Source organism: Rousettus aegyptiacus, unplaced genomic scaffold (genome assembly GCF_014176215.1).
Source record: "Rousettus aegyptiacus isolate mRouAeg1 unplaced genomic scaffold, mRouAeg1.p scaffold_m13_p_10, whole genome shotgun sequence".
In the NCBI taxonomy this organism is placed as follows: Eukaryota; Metazoa; Chordata; class Mammalia; order Chiroptera; family Pteropodidae; genus Rousettus; species Rousettus aegyptiacus.
The window spans coordinates 93306425-93328972 of NW_023416285.1; the positions used below are offsets into that span (position 1 = coordinate 93306425).

At 49.2% G+C, this 22548-nt stretch overlaps 1 long non-coding RNA gene across 1 annotated transcript in view; it reads left to right on the forward strand.

Annotated features, from left to right (window-relative positions):
• The window catches only part of LOC107504861, a 115441-nt gene that overhangs the window by 75474 nt on the left and 17419 nt on the right, over positions 1-22548 (forward strand). The window contains exon 7 of the long non-coding RNA XR_004953151.1: positions 15748-15880. This is a non-coding gene — a long non-coding RNA (uncharacterized LOC107504861). The remainder of the gene's footprint in view (positions 1-15747; positions 15881-22548) is intronic.

The window sequence follows — 22548 nt, forward strand, 5'->3', positions numbered from 1 at the left end:
AAACAGGGTCGGAGTGACCCAGGGTAAAAATAAAAGGGACGAGACCATATGTGAATGCTGATCAGAGCACATCCCGCTGCTCGCACAGGGCTGGACCTTCCCCAAGTGGGTAAGTCGATCTGGAAGCTGCCTTTGCAAGTGGAGAGTCTGCTCATCTCTCTTTCTAAGACCACCTCTCAAGCAAATGTTAGGACAATGCAGGAACTCCGAAGCTTGAAATAAAACAATTACTACCATTCAAGCCGGAGGTGGGCTGGCGAAGCACAGCGATGCACCTCTGCCCCTCCTCCGAGCCGAGGCGCCTGGCTGACGCCCACCTCCCGCTTTCTCCACGCCAGTCCGTGGACGCTGTGAACCACACACGCAGAGCCAGATGGCTCGCTGGCACTGCCAGGTGGAGGAGTCACCGCTTGTTACAGGAGCATCTGTGGCCGGGAATCAGGTGAGGAGTTCCTAGCGACTCTGGCAGACGTGCAGGTGGGTTTGCCAGCTAGGGGCTCCGCATTCCTTCGCCTGCTCCAAGATCGCACAGCCCTTGGCTCTGGGTGTCCTGAGCCTCTTGTTCTGTTTAGCAAATCCTTCCTTGCTTTTCCCTGCGCCCATACCCATTTCATACACCGTGTGAGTGTACGTTAAAGGGCACATGGGATTACGGTTCAAGCGGGGAGCCTGGTGCCCGTAGACGTTGGAACTGACACAAGGGCATAGGGTCACCCAGGAACTTTTCTCGTGTAATGTGAAATGTAATCGGGGCAGGGAGACTGCTTTGCCACAGGACTCCCAATTTTAGAGGGTGCAGATTTTGAAATACTGACTTTTAAACACTGTACAAAGTTGTAAGCTGGTAAGTCCTAAAAAATTACCTTACCGGGCTCCTTCCCTCTCCCATCCCTACCCCAAGTGCAGCTCTCTGGCTGGAGTGACAAGATGACCCTTGAGGTGGCGAGGTGACTGTGTACATCAGAGTACATGAAGGGTACTTTACCTGTGCCGGAGCTGTCCTTCCCTCCGCATGATAACTATGCTTATTCCATTGGCTTGAGGGCACTGGTCATACCTCTAGCCTTAAATGCCCAAATTGCTAGTCTCTGTCTTGGGAAAAGATCTTCTCTGGGGAGAGACAGACTTCTGTGCACCTGGGGAAGAAATAGGCAGAAGAATCAGGAAATGTGCATCCTTTACGGGGTCCTGCAAGAGTGACAGCCAGCAAAGTCATTTCTATGGGGCGAGTGTGAGCAGAGAGGTTCGTTTTGAGGGTGGAGGCTTCTAACAGAAATGAAAGGGTTTCTTTTTCTCAGGTGTCAGCTTGGTTGAAAGCAGGGCCCTGTGTCCTTGGTTCTGGTCGAAGCTAAGAGGAAGTCTGTCTCCAGGTGGGGCCCCCAGGCTGGCGGTGGGTTGTGGAGACACTGAGACCACTGTTTCAGAGCTACAAGGCGACCCCACAGCCCGGTGTCCTGTTCCCTGCTGCCCACGCCCTGCTTGGTGGAAGGCTGGCTTCTAACTCTCTGGACTTGCATTTTCCTAAGAATAAATAAAGCCAGACCACGAGTCTGCCTCTCCCCAAAGCTAATGGAATCAACCGGACACGGTCTGTCCAGCAAAGAACCTTACTGTTGGCAATCGGGCACGTGAAAGAATATAATCCTGCACTGTCGACTTTGGAAAGCGGTCATTGAGGAAAGAAACATGATACTCGAAGTAGCTTCTACCTCCACCTTCGCCCCAAAGCCCTGCTCCCCAAAGCCCGATGTAAAAGGAATCAATAAAATCCCAGGAATTCTCGGGGTTACCAGATACAGAAAAGTGACTGTGATTTAAAAAGCCCCATGGCCAGACCGTAGCTCAGAAGAGTGGACGCAGAAGCGATCAGATGAGGAGCGAGGCAGGCCTCGGGGGAGTCGCCCACACTCTGAGAGAGCAGGAAGGCTGGAGCGGCAAACATGCGAAACTGGTAGAGGAGGGATAAAAGGAAGGAACGCCACGCAGATGACGGATGGAGGAACTGTCCGGGAAAGAAGTAACAGCGCGGACAGAAGTGAATTCGTTCCACGCCGTCGTAGACACGCTGGTTTCTTTGCCTCTTCTCTCGCAGTCCATGTTGGCCGCTAACGGTGCTTAGCTGTCCCCTTTGCTCAGGATGCCATGTGGCCTCCCCCATCTCCAGGGCAGCTGAAAGACAATGACAGATGACTGGCCCCCTTGTTTTACGATGGGACTGACCCTGCGGTGTGTACGCTTCAGGCTGCAGAGGGCTCATTTGTGGGGCCCCCAACGTTACCAACGGCTTTGTGGGTGACACTAAGGGGACGTGTGGAAGAGACGGTTCATACCAGCTGGGAGTCACGGGGAGTCTGTTCCTCCACAGGCGCGGACGATGTTCCCGGTGCGTCTGCGAAAGGAGGCGTATCTGCCCGGGCGCCGGGTCTCGCCGCGCTTCTCCCGGGGAAGGCTTTCGAGGCCAGCGCCAGCAGGCTGTGGGCGGGGAGCAGGTGTAACTGGTTCTCTGGGCAGGGATGGGAATGAGGTCGCCCGCCAGCCATCCCTCTCGTGTGTTTCAGTGGCAAAGCCCAGAGTATCTGCATTTCATCCAGGGTGATAAGTAAGGGACACACCTGGGGCCAGTCTGACTCCTGCTCTTGCCGTTTTCTGTTCCAGATTCTTCCCTCGACCCTGTGTATGGGGCCACTTTGTAGGGGATGTCTTCTCTTCTGGGAGTCAGAGCCCCCGTTCCCCAACCTAGAGCACTACTGAGCCAGCAGCAGTTGGGTCACTCTTGTGCCCCGGTTGAGCAGACGATTAGGGGTGGTTAAGTAGAAGGACCTGAGACATGGTGCGGTGGTTTCTCCTGGACAATTGGACTTCCCCACAGGACCTGGCCTGCCGTTGTGCGGGGTCACCTTGGCGTCGCCTCATCAGTGTGACTTCAGGGTTTCCCTCCGAAGCGCCTCCCCACCCCTCACCTTTCCCCATACCTCCTCTTCCCTCTGTCATCAGAAATTCTAGTTAGACCATATTCCTTTTCGTGTTAGTCAGGCTTCTCCAGAGGAACAGAGCCGATAGGATGTATAGAGATACAGACAGAAGGAGGCTTGTTATGAGGAACTGGCTCATGCGATTGTGGAGGCTGAGAGGTCCCAAGACCTGCCATCTGTAAGTCGGAGGCCCGGAAAAGCCGGTGGTGTCATTTCAGTCCAAACTGTGAGAACCAGGAATGCCCATGTCCAAGGGCAGGAGAAGATGGGTGTCCCAGCTCAAGCAGAGAGCAAATCACCCTCCCTCTTCCTCTCCCCAGACTCTCCACAGATGCGACAATGCCCATCCTTATTGGGGAAGGCCATCTTGTCTTCTTTACTCAGTCTACTGGTTCTAATGCTGCTCTCTTGCGGAAACACCCTCGCAGACGCACCCAGAAATAATGTTTTGCTAGCTACTTGGGCATCCCTTGGCACAGTCAAGTTGACACATAAAATTAACCATCACTCTTTTCCTCGAGTTTTTGTGAAGAATGTAGCTGTCGCTCAGGGCGGGGGTGGGGGGTAACAGCACAGCTGTCAATGATCAGCTGTTTTACGTCTGGATAGTTGACCATAACCCTTTTCCTTATAGTGTAAGCTTTAGGAGAGCATAGGACTGGACTGGGGCCTGCAGGAAGGAGAGGCAGGGGGCGGGGGGTGGGGTGAGGAGGAAGCCGAGGGCTCACTTTACAAATTTCACAGTTTGGCTCGAGGCGGGTGCAGCTTTGGGCCAGATGTGGGTAAGAGGGCCACCAGGAACAGGGGTCCATGAGGACACTAGGCACCTCTTCCCAGTGCCATGACACACCTCACCCTTGCTTTAAAAACGAGATCGATGCAGTGCTGAGCCAGGGTGAGCTCGGGGGGCTGTGGAGGACCCCAGCCCCGCCTGCCTCCAACCCATCCAGTCACAAAGGAGGGAGAGAGCCCAGTCTTCTCGCCCTCAGAGCCTGCTGGACCACTGAAGACCCCTCCCCTGGGGCAGTTTGTTATTGGGTTTGGCTCCTGTACTGTATTGTTTTCTTTCCTTTTTGCGATGTTGGAAGTCCTTTGATGAGCTGGTGTTTATATTTCATGTTATCTCATGCCAAATGAGCACTTACTATCTAGAATTACCAAAGCATTTGGTGTTTTACAGGCTTAGGCAGGTGGCTTCAGGATCCAAGACTATCTTGCTTTTCACCAATAAGGGGGTCCAAAACAGTGGTCTATGAATTGGGTTTCTGACAACTTAGTGATATTTGAAATTCACTAGGGGAGCAATCTAAATGAAATTTCTGATGGATAATTTTTTTTTTTTTTTTTTTTTTTTTTTGCAAAATGAAATAATTAACATTCTGTAATGAGTGTGATAGACTTAATAGCAGACAATAGATAGAGATTTCGGGATGGCGCGTTTTAGAGTAAGGCGTCCCTGCGACATCAGTTGGTCACCTGCCTGGGACCCTCTACGTGGTTCTCCTGCTTTTTCTTTCCATTCTTTTTCTCGGCCACTTTTATTTTAATTGAACTATGACTCACATAACAAATCAAGCACATTAGAAGCCAGACCAAGACATTCAGGGACGGTCCCAAGAACCCCGGGGCTGGCAGTCACCCCCGCTGGAGGGGAAGCCATCCATTTCCTCAACCAGTCCAACTGGCAAAAGGTAATTACAGTCGGAGGTGCTTGTTAAAGCCACTGGCGCAGTGGGACAGGTTGAGCTGTCCCTTTGTCTCCAGCCAATAACAAATGAAACAACGTCTGCTCACAGCTCATTCTACAGGGCAGGTAGAAACTGCTGTCCTAGAGATCCTTAGAGCTCGACCTTGAAAATGGGCCCTTGCTGTTTTGAAGGCTTCTCAGTGGGTCCTATCTGGAGGCAGGGGTACAGAATGGGGGCTTCTCCATAATTTGCTCCCCATTTTTCCCAAGCCTGGAGTCCTCAATTCTAGATTCCATCAGGACCCGAGGGCAGCAGGAGCCACAGTCCTGATGACTTGGCAGGGAAGAACCGGTGACTCATAAGGCTAGTTATGATTTTAAGGTGTGAGGCAGCTGGTTCATTTAAATGAAATGTTGGCTTCCTCTGTTCCCTCCAAGAGGGAGCAGTCAGAGCCCTGGTTTAACATGGGCCTCTGGTGCCCCAAAGAACAAAGGACACGCGCCCTGCAGATCTGGTTTGAAAACTGCTTGCGCAAGCGGCCAGGGCCGGGCCACCCCATGTCTCTCGACCCAGCCCTCCCGCCGCCTGCAGTCCCAGGGTGGCCGTGGGTTCTGGGGTGAGGCTGGTGGCCAGCAAGGTGAGCCGGGGTGTGCTCACCTCCATGACCAAGCAGGCCTGGAATCTAAAAGGTCAATTCTTTCCTTCTTGTTCCAAATGTGTGTTTGCGTAGTGTGCCTGTGTGTGTGAGAAAGCCACGGAGAGGGGTGGGAGGTGGAGAAAGAGAGAGAGAGAGCTGTTGGGGGGAGAGAAAGGCCTGCAGGGAGAGCACAGGGCCTCCCATCCCAGGTGGCCCTCCTCTTCACTCAAGCTGGAGCAGGGAAGGCTTACGTCGATTGTTATTCCACTGACATAAGAAATAAGCTTTGGTCAAACTTTGAAACAGACTAGCACAGACCTCTGTGATGGGAGGCCATGTAGAAGTTGCCTTGTTTCATGTGGTTTAGTGATATGGGGCAGAGAGGAAGGGATGATGCCCATTCGGGAGCCGACTCGGGAAAGTGGAGATAGGACGAGGGCAGATTTAATTCTGTGGCTTTGTGCCTTTTTAGGAGCTAGAGATGTATCTGCTCAGTGCCTTCCCTGAGAAGCAGGCTGAATATAGCATCTCAATTGCTTGAATTGGGCATGAGATGGGGCGTGGAGACCAGGCAGCGTTTTTAGGAGAAGTCAAACAAAAGCCAAGGCCAGCCAGCCAAATATCAAGATACGGCAGGGTGGTTTCACCTTGCGAGCCAACTCTGCCCCCAGGACACTGTGCGCAGGATTCCGAGTCTCTATATTAACTGTATTTCAGGTTTGACAGAGGCTGTGAGGGGACCCGGGGGCTCCTCAAACAGCAGGCTGCCCAGCTCGTGAGGAGGCCATGTCCTTTTCTTCCTCATCCCATGTCACACAGAGCTCTGATTGCTGGGACTTGGGACCTCTTTCTCTTGGAGCACAACCACCTCTGGGTCTCAGGCAGGGCCAGGGAAGGGCCTGAAAGCCTGAGCCCAGCTTTCTTCCTGGTCAGCTGGCCAGAGAGCCAGCAGCTAAATGTGGGGCCTCTCCTCAGGAAGTGCTGGCAGGTTGGGACAGTTGTTTTGGTCACTGCCCTGGGGACAGGGGCTTAGATAATGCTGTGCGCACTCTTCCCCCAGAGGGCTAGGCCTGAAGTCTAGAATGGAGGGCGGTCTCTGGACACCTGACCAGATATGGCTGCTGGCTGCCTGGGACAGAGTCCAGGGGATTTTATTTGGGATTAAATTAACCGAAGCACAGCAATCAGGGTAGTGCTGCTACAGGGTAGGTGCTCAATGAATGCTCATTCACTTTTCCTTTCTCTTTTTGAAAAAATTGCAGATATATATACATATCTCATAAAAATTTCCATTTTAACCATTTTTAAGTATACAACGCGATGGCCGTAAGTACGTTCACGTGGCTGTACAACCAGCAGGACCATCCGTCCCTCTCCCCCGGGGCACCTGGCGACCACCACCCTGCTTTCTGTCTCTACGAATTTGACTACTCTAGGCTCCTCACATAGTGGAATCATACAACATTCGTCCTTTTGCGACTGGCTTATTTCACTTCGCAGAATGTCCTCGAGGTTCATCCATGTTGTAGCCTGTGTCAGAACGTCCTTCCTTTTTAAGCTTCCCTCGTATTCCATTGTACGGATAGACCGCATTTTGCTTATTCATTTATCTGGTCAGCGGACGCCTGGGTGGAGTCGCTTTTTGGCTGCCGTGAGCAACGCTGCTCTGAGCAGAGGTGCGCGGATGTCTGTCTGAGTCCCCGCTCTCTGTGCTTCTGTACGTACACACAGAGGTGGAGCTTTTCCCTTTGGAGACACCTCTGGCAGATCTGACTTTCAAACACATTAATAGACACCACGGAGGTGGGAGTCAGCCAGGGGCGGTCTGCAGCCACCTCCCGTGGCTGCCCACTCTGCCGCTGTCTTGGGGACCATAGATGAAGCCAGCAGCCTACCAGGCTCCTGTCCCCGAGTGGGTCCTCACTCATTTCCAAAGAGCCTTTGAATCCCCCGAGGCCACTGCGCACCCCAGGCTGGAGCATGTACGGCTCGGCTGAACCCCTCCGTTTTCACGGCCTGTCTGGAGCGCGGACGGCGGCGGCCGCCTTCCAGCCTGTGCCTGCGCCACCCGTTTCTCCGTGTACGTCTGTCTACACGTGTAGTCCGAGGCCTTCTCGGTGGCAGCGAATGGCGCCGCCTTCCCAGGGTCCCCCGGGAGGGGGGGTGGGGGGCGAAGCGCTGCTCTGTCTTGGGGACAGTGCTGCTTCCATCTAGGTCGTGACTTCTGCGTTAATACCGCTATCTCTTGCTGGAACTCCACCTGGGAGGTTAGACCTCCCCGGCGGGCTGCTCGCCCTGCATGCCGGCGCGTTCTGCCTCGTCCTCTTGCACGCCGGCGCGTTCTGCCTCGTCCTCTGCAGGGGTTCAGGCTTAGCTGCTGCCCTTTGCCACGCATGGAGGTGCTGGGGCGAGACAGCGCGGGGCGAGACCGGCGGCAGGTTGCCGGCGGGGACGCCGCCGCTTTCTCCGTAATGCCTGCGCGGTGACAGTCACCGAGTGCAGACTGTGCCCCACGTGTGGCCTGCGTAAATCTCCTCGGAAGAGAGAGGCTGTGACGCAGCTGCCCTGGTTTTAAAACAAGACGGGTTTCCTGTGCTTAAGCCCATTCCGTCTCCAGGAGCCAAGGCCGAGATGGAACCAGTTAACCTCGGAGCAGACGGTCTGTGTCTAACCAATACTTTTTCTGTCTTCGGAATCTTAAAAAGTCGTGCAAAGCCCTGTGTGGGGACAGAACTTCCCCTCGTTTTATTCCCTCTAGCCGAGGCTGGAGAGAGACAGAGCTCTGTGGAAATGGGCTTTGTAAGCGGCCAGCCTGCTGTGGGCCTCCAGCTGGCTCTCATTTTGTCCCAAGTCGCCTCAGGCCAGCCCATGGGAGGGGAGTCAGAGTGGGCACTTCAGGGGGGGACTTAGGGGCATGGCTCAGTAGGGGACACTGCTTCTTCTTAGCTTCTGGTGTTTTCTCCCACGTAGAGGGATCTTTGCTGGCACAACACTCTGGTTTCCTTCTGCTACCTCACTTCCTAGCGGAAGAGGAAGTTACACTGGGAAAGAAACTGCGTTTGCAGAGTCCAGGCACACCCTCTGCTTGGGAGCCAGCCTGCCTGCAGAGAGTCCAGGTCTGCCCTGCTCCCTGTCCCCTCCCCGCTGCCGGTATTCTAGGGGCAAGACCCCCACACCGGGAGGTCTGTCCTGACTTGACACAGTCAGCCACTGGGTGGGTGGCTTTGCTTGAACCTAGGTTACTCTTTGGAAGCCACTTGTTTGCAGGTATCGTAAGCCACATTCTCCAAGGTCGGCACTGTTGGTCACGAAGGTGATATTTTGGTCTCCATCTGCCTGGCTTCTTTGACTTATTTCTCAAGGGCTCAGAACTTGGAGAGAGAAGAAGGGTGCTTTTTTTTTGGAGGGCCATGTTGAACTCCAGTTATGACAATCCGCTCAGCCTCAAACCCTGATATTGAAAAGAAAAAAGAGGTTGGGAGTTTGCCGTGGTCTGTGATGTGTGTGTGGTGAACTCTACGGGCACAGGGAACAGAAAAGTCAGAAGCTCAGAGCAGGAAGGAACAAGAGTATTCAAAGACTAGAAAACACCAGTGTTGTTTGAACATTTGAGTGAAGATCGAGTGATCGAGAAAAGGCTCGAGAAATTGCCAGACCACATCATGCAGGCTTCATAGGCTAACGAGAAGAGGTTGAATGTTACTCTAAGGCGATGGGAAGTCAGTGAAGGATTTAAGCAGGGCAATGATATGGTCTTATTTACCCTTCGAGAAGTCATTCTTTGTAATTCTGTAGAGAATGGTCTGGGACTTGGGCCATGAAAATAGAAGGATTGGGGACGAATTCTAAATTCTGGCTTGATGAGTGGATGGATGTGGTATCATTTACAGAGTTGGTGAGAACTGAGAAGAGGGTGGGGAAGGTAATTAAATTTCAGCTGTTCCAACCTTCTCGATGGCAATATCAGGTAAGAAGTTGGATAGGGGCTTTGGTACCCAGTGGGTCTTGAGGGACCCCAGCACTTAGAGCTTTGTATGGAGGACACCCACGTACAGGAGACAAATCCCTGGCTAGCCTTGGCAGTCACTGAGTAAAGGATGCTAGCAAAACATTTTTTTTTTCTTTTTTTAAATTGTTCATCAAGATTTGGGGCTGACTAATACAGACAACTTCCTTTGGAAAATTCTGTACAGACAGACTCCCCTTATAAAGAATGATTGCATGATTTTATTAGTGGGAAATTTTCATAACTTTCAGGGTATTTTTTCTTCTCTATACAATCACTACTTGCCAATCATTTTCCTTTAGAGGGCAAAGAATTCAGAAATCTTGTTATTCATTACAATTGATGTCCTTTGAAAAAGGACCCCGTAATTAATGTTTATACAGGGCACAGAGCTTTTTCAAAGACACCCGTTTGCTCCTAACACACACAGCTGTGTTTTAGAGCCTGATTTTTCACCTAGCCAAAGGGCCCCACAGGGATCCATTATTCATCACAACCGCTGCCTCTCCACATTTTTCATAATGGAACCACTTCCCCGCAAAGCTCCTGCTGGCTGATCCCCATTCATTCCCGTGAAAGGGACTGCCGATATTTAAAGTTCATTTCAGGAAGGTTTCATAATAAGAACTGGGGAAAATAACATAATCTCATTTTAAAACGCTTCCTTCCTCTGTTCTGCTGATAGAATCAAACAATTCAGACTTCCATCTGTCCTGTAACAGGTCCAGATTGTACGCTGTGGTTTTGAAGTTGTTTCCTTTGTTTCAAGGCACCTCTGGTGGGATTCCTGCCCCTCCTGGATGTATTGACTGTGCCATTTGATCCTTGGATTTGCAATTCCAGAAGGAAAATAATGAGCCAGCATTGTAGGAAAATGTCACTGTGCCCCAAGGACCAGCACCTAGCACTGGGGAGGGAAGTCAAGCTCCTGGGTTTCCAACCTGCCCACCCCCTTCCTTTTAGCTTCTAGCTCAACGGCTGGCAATTTTTTTCCATGAAAGGTCATGTCTTTATCTGTTTAGGCTGCTATAACAGCCTTTGGGCTGGGACATTATCTTTTTTCCTGCCTTTGAACTCAAAATGAAACATCAGCTCTTCCCGGGTCTCGAGTGTGAGGGACTTGAGACTGGATAACACCCTCGGCTCCCCTGGGTCGCCAGCTTGCCGACTCGCATGCAGGCCTTGGGACTTGTCTGCCTTCATGAACACACGAACCTATCCCTTATGATAAATCTCTGTATGTGCATGCCGTTGGTTCTGTTTCTCTGGAGAACCGTGGCTAACACAGTCCTTTCCCACTCTAATTATCTGAAGCAGCCCCGACCTTAGTTCCTTGAAAGCACTAAGTCTCTTCCCTCCTATGGAACGTTCTACCTCTCCTTTGCGTCCTGTCTGAAGCCTGCTCTACCCCAAGCGTCCCTTCCTTAAGAAAGCCTGGCCCCTCTCCTTGCCCACCCCCGCCATCTAGGCCACGTCCCTCTAAATGTCTCTTCTAATACCATAACTGTAATTAAAATTTAAAAGTTTAAATAATTTAAATAATTGAAGGTTTATTTGGGATTTTACGCATTTAGTGTCTGTGTCTCTCCTGGGGCGATACACTCCGTGAATCCTGAAGCCGCAGCTGTCTGGTTTAGCGCTGTGGCCGGGTCTGTGCATGGAGGGGTGGAAGCCTACGGGGACCTTGTGCCCGGGGCTCAGGGGATACCGGAAGAAGTCTGTTCTGCAGAAATAGTAACCCGCCCGCCCTAATCGGTGTCAAGAAGGGTAAATCCTGAAGACTAGGCGGGTTTGTTTCTTTCTGGTTAAAAATCACTGTTTCTCTGTCATGGTTAAGATAAAACTCAGTCTAATTAAGGTGACAAGGTGTTTTCCAGTCAGGCAATTTTGCTTGTTGTAGTTTTTAAAAATGTGTGTTTAGCTGGGCGATAATAAACGACTAAGAGTCAGGACAGACGAAACCCTAACTTTTGTTTCTTTACTTTTATCCTTCTCCACTTTCCCCTAATGACTTCCACATGGGGATAAACGTGATTCATGACTTGTGCTTGTAAGTTAAAATGTGTAAATCGTAGCTCTCCGGTATGCCTCATTATTTTCACTTTGCAGAGACTTCCTATTAGGCCAGGCCATCCTAGCCCTGGGGCCTGCCTGGATGCTGGGCAAAGTGAGGCTGAGCTCACTGGCTCGGTTTCCTAGGCAGACATCATCACACCGGCGCTTCTGCCGTGCGATTCCCTCCTCCGTTCCTTCCTCCCCTTGCCTCCTTTCTTCCTCCAACGCACCGACTTGGCCGGTTTCCATTGGAGGTTGAGTAGGATATTTCTTTCATTCTCCCGTCGTGCGCTAAATTCAGTTTACAGGTCTCCCTAGGACACAACGTGCCATCGACGGAAGGAAAGGGTTTGAAAATAGTCGTGAACTTTGGTAGCATAGGAGGCCATCCATTAACCAGTCAGGGAACAAACGTGTCTCGAGAGTCTTCTTTGAGATCCGTGCTACAGTGAGCGATTGAGAGCTACGGAAGTAACGTGTCGCCTCTTCGTTCCCTTGGATGTTTGTCACATGTGGGGCAGAAGATGTCGGCGCTGAAAAGCCTGACGCACGGAAGTGGGGAGTGTGAGGAAGGAAGGGAAGAAGGAGGTCAGCTACGGAGCTCGGCCTTTTCCGGTTTGAGGCACTGAGTGCCCACGCCGAGAGGGGATAAAGGTTCCCTGGGCTCATTCCCGCTTGGGTGTCCCCTGCGTGGCTGCCTGGGATGCCCTTCCCCGAGTATCTTCATGCTCGACTCTCTCACCTTCTGCGGGTCTTTCTGCAGATGTCACTCTCTCAGTGGAGCCTCCTTCTCTGCGGTGGTCCGAACTTTGTGTCTCCCCCCAAATCCGTATGTTGAAGCTCTAACCCCCAGTGTGATGGTATGTGGACATGGGGCCTTCGGGGGATGATTAGGTCCTGAGGGTGGAGCCCTCATGAGTGGGATCGGTGCCCTTACAAAAGACACCCCAAAAAAACCCTCGCCCCTTCCACCATGTGAGGGCACAGCCAGAAGATGGCCATCTGTGAACCTGGAAGCGTGTTCTCAGTAGCCACTGAATCTGTCGGCACCCAATCTCAGGCTCCCGGTCTCCAGAACTGCGGGAAATAAATGTCTGTCGCTTGTAAACCACCCAGTTAGTGGCGTTCTGTTACAGCACCCCGAATGGGCTAAGATACTCGCCGTGCTATTGAAAATCGCGCACCCCAGCCAGCCCCACATTCCCCGCCACGGACTCCCAAGTCCCATAGATCCTTCCCAACACTTTTTTCTTTTTATCGTGCTTGGCCTTTTCCGATTCACTATATAACGTGCATTTATTTTGTACCTCAGTTATGTTTTCCATCCCCGCTCGAATATACACTCGTCGAGGACGCACGTGCCATGTTTTATTCATCGATGTATCTTAAGCGCCCAGAAAAGTGCCTGCATATGGTGGGCGCTCGAGAACATGTGCTGCACGAACACATGACGTGGCCACACGTTTTTAGCAAATCTACTTTTGTCCGCCTTTAGCAGCATCGCGACATTGAAACTGATACATAATTTATCTATCGACAGCTGTTAGTCGGTGCCGGTTCCTTTTGTTTCCCGGGTTTCAAGCAGCTGAGAGAGAATCCCTGAAGTGGGAATTTTATTAACAGTAGAAATGCTAAATTTGCATCCGAGTGGCAGGTGTGTGACAGTTCAGACTTCAGGTGCTGAAGACGGAATGGGTGGGGGCAGCAGGACGTGGCACGGGACTGGAGGCCGAAGTTCAGATGAGGGACGGCGGCAGGAAGCACATTCTGGGCGGAGACGCAGACTTGGTGAGACCAGCATGTGGTCGCGGAGCACTTAGGCGAGAGGAGGGAGGGCCCGGATGCCGAGAACTGGGGGAGCTGGGCAGAGGAGCTTGGCGTCCTGTGGGGAGCCCTGCAGAAACACGCCCCACGAAAGCTTATTTTGTTTTCAAAGAGTCATGTGGCCGCTCTACATAGAGGCTGGGCTGCAAAGTGCAGTGAAAGAAAGTCAGAGACACCTGCTACGAGGTCGTTATCCACAGGCAAGTGAAGGTCTGAACAAGGTGAGAGGAAAGAAAATATGACAGAGATTTTGAAAGAAGCAATAAAATATCCTCCAATTTTTATTATGAAAAATTTCAAACATACAGAAATAAGAATAGAATATTACTATTCATATACATATGTGTGTATGTATATACACACATAAAAGACCTAGAGTTAACAACTGAGACAACAGAATTTTAATTGGACTTTATTTCAGTTACCGAGATTCTGCAAATGGTGCTTTACAGTAGGTACATTATCTCTACGGGAGAATATTTTTCCAATTAGACCTGAGAATCAACACATGATCATATTTTCTCATTATAATTTCAAGAGTCAAGATATACTGCCGTTTTTAGTACACTTAGTCCTTGATATGAACCTCCATATGAAGTCACAATTCATTAAATTAATGAGGAGGGCAGCCGATGCTGTTTGGCTCAGTGCATCTGTGATTGTAATCTTTGCCAGCCAAATATTTTTTAAACGTTCATGTTAGCTGGGTTGAGATGAAAAATATTGTTTTGTTCCTCTCTAAAGAAAATAAAAGCCGATGCGGTTAATATTTCATGCCAAACATTCTCTGGGGATGAAGGGCTTGTTCATGCTTCACCATTTTCACCTCCCATGTGGGAGGAAAAAGCAAAAATGAAGAGTGAAGTATGAAGGTGAAAATACTGAGGAAAATGATACTCTCAGTTTGACATCTAGTTATTTTTTATTGTTAGGGTTCTTCCTTTCCCCAGTCCCCGGTTCTAGGTTGTTTTTGTTGCTGTTTGCTTGTTTTTTTGTTTGTTTGTTTGTTTCAGTCTTGAAGGTTAGACCCAGCATTACGTTCTATGTCTATCAATTCTTAGGCTGGGAAAATCCTGTATTCTTGTCACTCTCGTCACTCACCAATGCTCTTGTTGCTGACCTGTTAAAATGACAATTCAGTACATTCATACTGTTCTAGTGTTTCTATTTTAAAACCATAGATACCGCGGACTCACTAAGGTTCAGTAGTGTGTTAATGGGGTCCTTTGGGTTCTTCGCGTAATGACACTTGGAAGGGTCAATAGAAGTGACCTGACATCAAGTTCCGGAGCTATAGATTACTGCATATGTAGGTTCCTTTCTAGTTGTCTAGTTTCCACAATAATTATTCCCGAGTGTGTGTGTTCCTCATTCTAAGGGGGTGGGATGGTGGCGTGGAATACCACACTGCTTCATAACATTGCTGGGCCACTCAGCTAAGAGGGATATATGGGACCCGCATGTCAAACAGTTAGTCAACTCTGGAGGTCAAGGGCGTGAGGGAGAGTATGGAGGAGATTACTCTTCTTATTTCCTTGAGACCACCTTGTATCCTTTAGCCCACAGTTTGTCAGTCACCTCTATTTATTTGTCTGGCTCAAGGAGACAGATGCTCTGTTCCTTTTCCCCATTTTTTCGATATTCCTTTTTACTTGCACAAGTAACACAACGAATACATTCTCATTGTAAACGAAAATTCTAAAGGCAAAAATCCCCCGTCATTCCCCAGTGCCCAACCTACTTCCTTCCCCAGAGGTGTAGTGGCTATTATTAGTCTGGTATAAATCTGTCCAGATTTTCTTTTATGCATTTGCATGACCATATTTACATACAGAAATATATAGTTTTGTGGCCGTGTTTACATAAATAACGTCATACATTACGGAGTGTTCTGTTACAGCTTTCAGTTAACGACATATCCTCAAGGTCTTTCCATAAGATCGTTTTAAGTGGCCTTTTCCATGTAAATCTACTTCGTTTTTTTTTCTTCACTGCCACCATCGTATTCCATGGGAGGTGCCCGAATTTAACCAGTCTCCTAATGATGGCTATCTGAGTGGTTTTCATTTTTTTTCTATTGTAAACATGATAACAAACATCCTTTGCTTCTTCGTGCACACACCTGAGTAGTTCTCTAGGATGGCTAGAAACTGGGGCAGATGCCTGGAAGTGACTTGCTGGCCGAAAGGCATGGACATTTCATAAAGACAGATACTGCCAAATTGCCAATTTATTAGTCGCATACCCTCTCTCTCTATTTTTTTTCTCATTAAGATACTTTACACAGAAAGATGTGTGTGCTGTGAGGGGGCCGACGTGGAGATACTTCCGTCCAGCACCCGGCCCCTCTATGAGTGAGGTGCCGTGTTCTGTTTGGGGTCCGCACTGTGGTGGGTCGGGGGTCCTGCCACTGGTCCGAAATGGCTTGGGTACCTTGCAGTTATTAATCAGTAATCGAAATGGCTTTAAATGACAGAAGTCTCTGGCTTTTGAGGCTTTACGACACCAAGTCAGGCTTTACTACTCACCCAAAGCCCTTTTACAAGGTCTGACTCTCAACCACAGGCAGCTGGTCCACTGAAACGTCACGGCTCCCGATCATCCCCTCTGTGTGGTTTTCATCCATTGGCAGAAATGCCACGGGCTTGGCTGAGGTCTTCTCATCATCGAGGGCAGATCTAAGGATGTCCACTCCCAGGTACGTTTGATCTTGTCACTTACTAGCACTCGCCCTGAGCAGGGCGTGTTTTCATGCCCCGACCTTTCCTAGGCCCTCCACTTCCCCATTTGCACGAACAACAAGCCTTCTAGAATCCACTTTAGGTCTCTAAGCAGGCCAGGAGGCATGGGTGGGGCTGCCAGCAGCAGCTGCTCTCTCTCCGGTTGGTTCCCCTGGCCCGGCCTCTCTCAGAAGGGCCTTCTCTGCTTCACTGGTCTGTGCTGGCTGAACCCTTGCTGCTTGCCCTCTGCTCCTCCTCCTCCAACCCAGCTGCCTACCCCCAGCCTCCTCCGCATTGCCCGCGCCCTGATCCCGAAGCTCTGTCTGCTTACCAGGAGACTGACTTGGCGTCTTCGGTGGCATCGTTTATGAGGCGTGGGCCCAACTGAGCCCAAGCATCCCTTAAACCCAACAGCCACACACCCCATGTGTTCTTTTCTTGGGTCCGCACCCCGAAAATGCACTGGCAGTGACCAGATGAATGCTTCGGTGTCCAGTCACTGGTATGTTTTCGAGTTTACATCTGCTGTCATGGTGTCCAGAACCTGTTTGTCCAGGTGATTGCTATCTGCCGTACATAGTAAGGTCTTAAAACTCGAGAGCCAGAGAGATCATTGTTATGCAATTCTCTTTCCACAGTGCTTAGCCCAGAACCATAAGCAATCAGGTCCTTAATAAATACTTCTTGGTAGCATAATACTACAAGAACTTATTTCTTTAATTATTTATTCCTTAGTGGGGTACGGGTGGAATGGTGGTAATTATCTTTTTAAAACTCTTTCCCGGGGTTGAATTTTTACTTTTCATAGGCCTGATTCTTTAGACGGTCTGATTTAATGCAGTTCCAGAAAAAGTAAATCAGATGTACAAAGCCAGGTCACGGGGAGCTCCAGAATGGGTTGCTGTGTGCAGAGCTGAACAAAGACAAGTGAGGTCATCCTGTCCTTGGCAGCAGGTAGTTGCAGGACGGCTTTGGAGTCTTGTCACCATGAACCAAATGAAACAGGGAGGGCGCAGAGTCTTTCCTCGTCCCTGTGCCCTCCCAAACTCCCTCAAATCTCTTTATGGCCAGGGCACCTTGCTTTGTGTGTCAGATTTTCCTTCTTAAACAGAAAATTTATACAATTTAAAGAATTGTTTAAATTTACACGATTTAAAGATTTTTTTAAAAAGTGTGGCACACATTTGTTCGAGAGGAGTGTGGGTTTATGTATTGTTTGATTGAAAGACCAAATAAATGTTTTAGAGGAGGTTTGTAGGATTTAGAATCAGAAAAAGCTATGGGTTTTTTGTTGTTGTTTGTTTTAGTTTAGGCAACTTGACTTTTCTAAGCTTCAGATTTCTCACAGTGAAACAGGTGTAATAACAAGAAAAAACAAATGTGTGAGGATACTAATGTATTGCCTCTTGCAGCTTTATGTTCTTCCCCATGAGGCACTAGCAGGGTGTCACCCCGACAGTTATCCTGGGCCTGTTGATAAGACCTGGCTTTGGGGACTCAGGTGTTTTAATCCTGGCCTGACCCAGTGACTCACTTTATGACATGGGAACCGTTGGTTTCTCTGTTCAAGTTCCAGAGTTATAAGAAGGGAATCATGGCACCCACAAGCATAATGTCTGCCGCCCCGAACAACCCAGGAGAAAAAGTTGCTGTGTGAATGCAGAATGAAAAGGGTTAGCCCCCAGACTGCATGTCACAGCTTTAAAAAGAGCTCAGGACTTCCTGTTTCACAGTCTAGTGCCCAGGCCAGATGTTTGGGGAGGGAGGAAGTAGAAGAAACCAGCTCCAAGAACTGCTCCTGCAGGCGGCCAGTTGGCCGAGCATCAATGGACTTTCCCAGCCACTTTGTGAAGTTGGGTCCTTCCTGGCCCCATGAATAACTAGCCTTCTGGTGAGGTCAAGGGACACCGCTGCTCAGGAGCTCGGTCTTGGTGGGAAGTTCATGCCAGACATGCCACCGCCTAGGCCTGCGTTCCCAGGGCTGGGGACTTGCTTGGGCTTATTGTGAGCAGAGCTGGAATAGGAGCTCTAATTGGAAGAGAGGGGTAGAAGAGGCCTGTGTGTGTTGGCGGGGGCGGCGGGGGCGGGGGCGGGGGGAGATGGAAGAAAGAAAGTGGCCTCTCTTGTCCAATTTAACTTAATTTTTATTTCAAAATTATTTCCGGGCCGCTTTGTTCTGAGAGCTCTCTCCTGCCTGCTTCCTGGTGTCCTGGCTGTTGGCTTTGGTGTGTCTGATCTCCTTGTTCGCTTCGCCCTTTGTCTGTTTTCCATTTTTGCAGCATTGATCCAGGTATTTTTTTCCCCCTCCTGCTGGGCCCCGCAGTTTCCAGAACATACTTGAGAGACAGCAGTCTAAGAATTGGGAGAAAAGCCCTATTCTTTTTTTTTTTCACAAGGACATATTTTTAAAAATATGTTATTGTAAAAAAAAAAAAAAAAAACCCCTCTCTTTATCTTCCTCTGATTCCCCTAAGTTTCATTGTTCATTTCCTGTAATACCAGCTTTTTCCTTTTCCCTTTCTTTCCTCTCATTGTTAGTTGTTATTTTCTCTTTTTTTTCCTTTTTTTTTTTTTTTTTGCAGTAACAGCTTTATTGAGTTATAATTCACATACCATACAATTCACAAAGGTAAATTCCATGGTTTTTAGTATATTTACTGAGTCGTGTATTCATCTCAGTAACCAATTTGAGATCATTTTCATCACCTCAGAAAGGAATCCTGTCCCTCTTCACGGTCACTCCCCATCCCCCCTTTCCCAGGCCCTGGCAGCCACTATTTTATTTTTCGTCTCTATGGATTTGACTATCCTGGATATTTCGGATAAATGACATCCCAGAGTATTTGGTCTTTCGTGACTAGCGCCTTTCACTTCGCCGTGTTTTTAAGGTTTATCCCTGTAGAATGTGTCAGTACTTGGTTTCCTTTCATGGCCGATACCCAGAGATTCCGTGTATCTGTGAGGCACGACTAGGGTGGGCAAGGGTCAGGTGCCACGCGCAGGAACATGCATCTGGCAGAGAACTGCGAAGTGATAGATGACTGAAATACTGTGTGAGCCTTTGCCAAAAATCGTGCTGAAATCATATCGAGGGGCATTAAATACATCCTGCGAGAGATATGACCAAGGGCCAGAATTCTTTCCATGTAAATCTCATTGCTCCCAAACACCTCTCATCCCTTTCTCCCTTCTCCCCTCTGGTCTTTCCATGGAAAGGGACAGCATGGGGTGTACCCATGTCTGTGTATTCTGGTGCCAGTCTTGGTCAACAGGAGGGAAGAAAGCAGGAAATGATTTCATTACTGGGAATTTGAAAGGGCCCACATGAGAAAGTATTAGGCAATAGCATTCGGAGGTAGGTAGGTTGAGTTGGCTCTTTAAGAAAAAAAATAAAAAGATGTTCTCAAGTCAGTAGGAGGTGACAAAACGCCCACGATATATTGATAGCTGACCATTTCCACACTAACTGGTCTTGAAGCCTGGTGCCATAAAAAGCCAGAGAGCCAGCAGGTGCAGGAGTTGGGAGTAAGTGTTGGCAGGTGTGTGTGGTGCGGGAGTCAAGGAAATGGTATGTTGGGTTTCCTTTGTCATCCTGGTGGAGGTCAGAAACCTCCTCTAAAGCCCCCAGTGTGACACTCAGTTTGTAAACCAGGTTATGATGTTACAACAGAAATAGCTGACCATGTCTAAAGTCAAGGGTGAAAGCCACTGGCATTCGTATGAACCCTAAGCTTAGCAAGGAACATATGAGCAGGATGGGAAAGGTCCCCTCTTGCAAAAATATCTCAAGAATTATATTAATAGTTACAGACTCCATTGAAGTTAAATATAACTAACTTGATTAATGTGGCTTCAAAACATTAATACAGAAAAGGAGAGAAAGGTCATTTTTAAAGTTCTGGGATGGCTGCTATTGGGGTATTTTGAGGTTGGATTGGAAAGAAAGAAGAAAAGTCAGAGTATGATTTAGCATGATCCACTGTCAGGTGATAGATATGCTGCTGTGAATTCTGAAATTCTGAGGCTCACGCTCATTCTGGTAGCTCTCACCGATCTGCCATGTTCTCCAAAGGTCCTCAGTAATGTTGCTAATGGCCCTGGAGCTTTTCGTAGTTCACAGCAGCAGTTATCTGGTTCACAGTCTTCTGTACCCCAGACCCAGACATGCATCCACAGAGCTGGGAGGAACGCGTTATGCTAACAACCACCACAATGAATTCAGGGTTTATTCTTCATTCAAACACAGAATGAGCAGGTACTACTGCCAGGGTGATTAAGCTGGGTACTGGGGACAAAGCCACGAACAGAATAGTCATGGCCCTGGCTGTGGACTGTCCCCTCTGCCCCCTATTCTTATGTAGAAGTCCCACCCCTCAGCATGATGGTATTTGGAGGCTGGCCTCTGGGAAGTAATTCAGTCATGAGGCAGAGCCTTCAAGAATGGGATTAGTGTCCTTATAAAAGGCCCCATGGAGCTCCCTCACCCCTTCCTCCAGGTGAGGACACAGAAGACAATTGTCTATGGACCAGGAAGCATGTCCTTACTAGACGCAGAATCTATCTGCACCTTGATCTTGGACTTCCAGCCTCCAGAACTGTGAGAAGTAAGTGTTTGTTGTTTCTGAGCCACCCAGCCTATGGTATTTTTGTGACGGCAGCCTGAACTAAGACAGGCCTGTTCGTGAGCTTTCCGTGCGTGTGGAATTCAGGCGTTAAACGTGTACGTGGTTGCGATTGCAGGAAGTGTCACGGAGACTCTGAAGGGGCTGAGAGTGTGTTAAGGAGACCCCGCATGAACTGGGAAATCGCTCTAACCCTCTGATGAGCCAGATGCTGTTTCTGAGTCAGGCGCAGGGTGCCTGGGTCTTCCTTCCTTTAAAAGGAGTTCTCAGCCCTTTTGCAAATGAACTTCTGTCAGGCCTCACCCCCTACCCCCACCATTTTACCTAGGTGCATCCCTTCTCAGTGCACAGCCATAGTCCAATCTCAGAGATTCATAGTGTGTGTGTAACAAGAATTTTTACAGTTTTCTCTTTTACTTTTAAAAAAAATTTATGGTGAAAAAAATACATGAAATTTACCATCGTAACCGTTTTTATGTGTGCAGTTCGGCGGCATTAAATGCATTCGTATTATTGCGCCACCATCACCGCCATCCGCCTTCATAATTTTCTCTTTTCAAACTGAGACTCTGTGTCCATTAAAGTAAACTCCACATTCCCCCTGCCCAGCCCAAGGACCCACCATTCTGCTTTCTGTCTCTATGAATTCGATCCCTCTATGAATGTGAGGTACTTTGTATGAATAGAATCATTCAGTATTTGTCCCTTTGTGACTGGCTTATTTCACTTAGCATAAGGTCTCCAAGGTTCATCTGTATTGTAGGATGTGTCAGTAATGTGTGTGTGTATATTTGTGTTTTATTCTAAGTATTTACAAGGCCCCTTCCCCACTGTATTGCCAGGGTCCCTGCAGGAAACACATGGTTTGAAACATTGACATGGATATTGAGAATTTAATAAAGAGACTACTTATAAGGGTGTGGTCAGGGTTTAAGGAAACCAACAAGTGTTGGCAAAGCCCCTCCCCCTACCAGAGCTAGCAACAGTTGGGGGCTGTACCACACCAAGGGGCAAAGGGAGGTGATGATTAGCAGAACCTGGAGGGAGAATTGTGGCTGGATTGGGGCCACCAGACAGAAGCCGAAGCCCTGGGGAAAGGAGAGAAGAACCGCCCCCCCCCCATCTCCCTATTCTCCAGACCCCCAATCTTCTGCATGTGCTGTGCACTACCCAACCTAACCAGGAGCCAGAGGGCAAGATCGGCCTTCCCGGGTGCAGGGGAGGATGGGAAAGGATGGCTCTTGGATCTGGAGGAGCAAACAACATGTCCATTCTCCAGGGGGCAGTGTGGGGTGAACAGGGGTGCAAAATGGGGACTCCGAGAACAGGGGTGGGCTGAGTTCCTCTGAGAGAAAAAAGGTGGGAGATCCTCAAAAGGAAAAATAGGTCTGGAAGGAGAGAGAGAGGTGGAGGCGGGGAGAGGGAGAGAGAGAGAGAAGAGAGAGGAGAGAGCTTTGATGGTTCCTGTGAGGAATGCTCGGAAGAAACCTTAGGAAGAAGGGATGTCAAAAAGATACACCGCATGAAGAGCTAAAACTCTTTTCTCAGTGCCCTCAAGGGACCTTTAGTAAGGATGTACTTTATTTTCAAGGCTTTCGTAGAACTTTGGATGTTATACTATGTGGGGACATAGGAATGAGAAAGCCTGGTGTTACCTGGTACGGCGGGCAGAGTAACAGCCCCCAAAGCTGTCCACATCCTAATCCCCAGAACTACAAATGTGCCAGGCTACATGGAAGTGGGGAATTAAGTTTGCAGGTAGAATTAAGGTTGCTGATGAGCTGACCTTGCAATAAGAGGATTATCCCGGGTTATCTGGGTGGGCCCCGTGACATCCCAGGGCTTCTTAACTGGTGAAGAGGCAGAAGAGTCAGTGTCGGAGGGGGCCCACGTGGCTACGACTTGACTGACCATTTGAAGATGGAAGGATGCCACAGGCCGGGGAAAGCCGTAGCCTCTGGAAAATGGAAAAACCCTTCCAACACCCCAGTTTTAGCTCATTAAGACCCATTTCCAACTTTGAA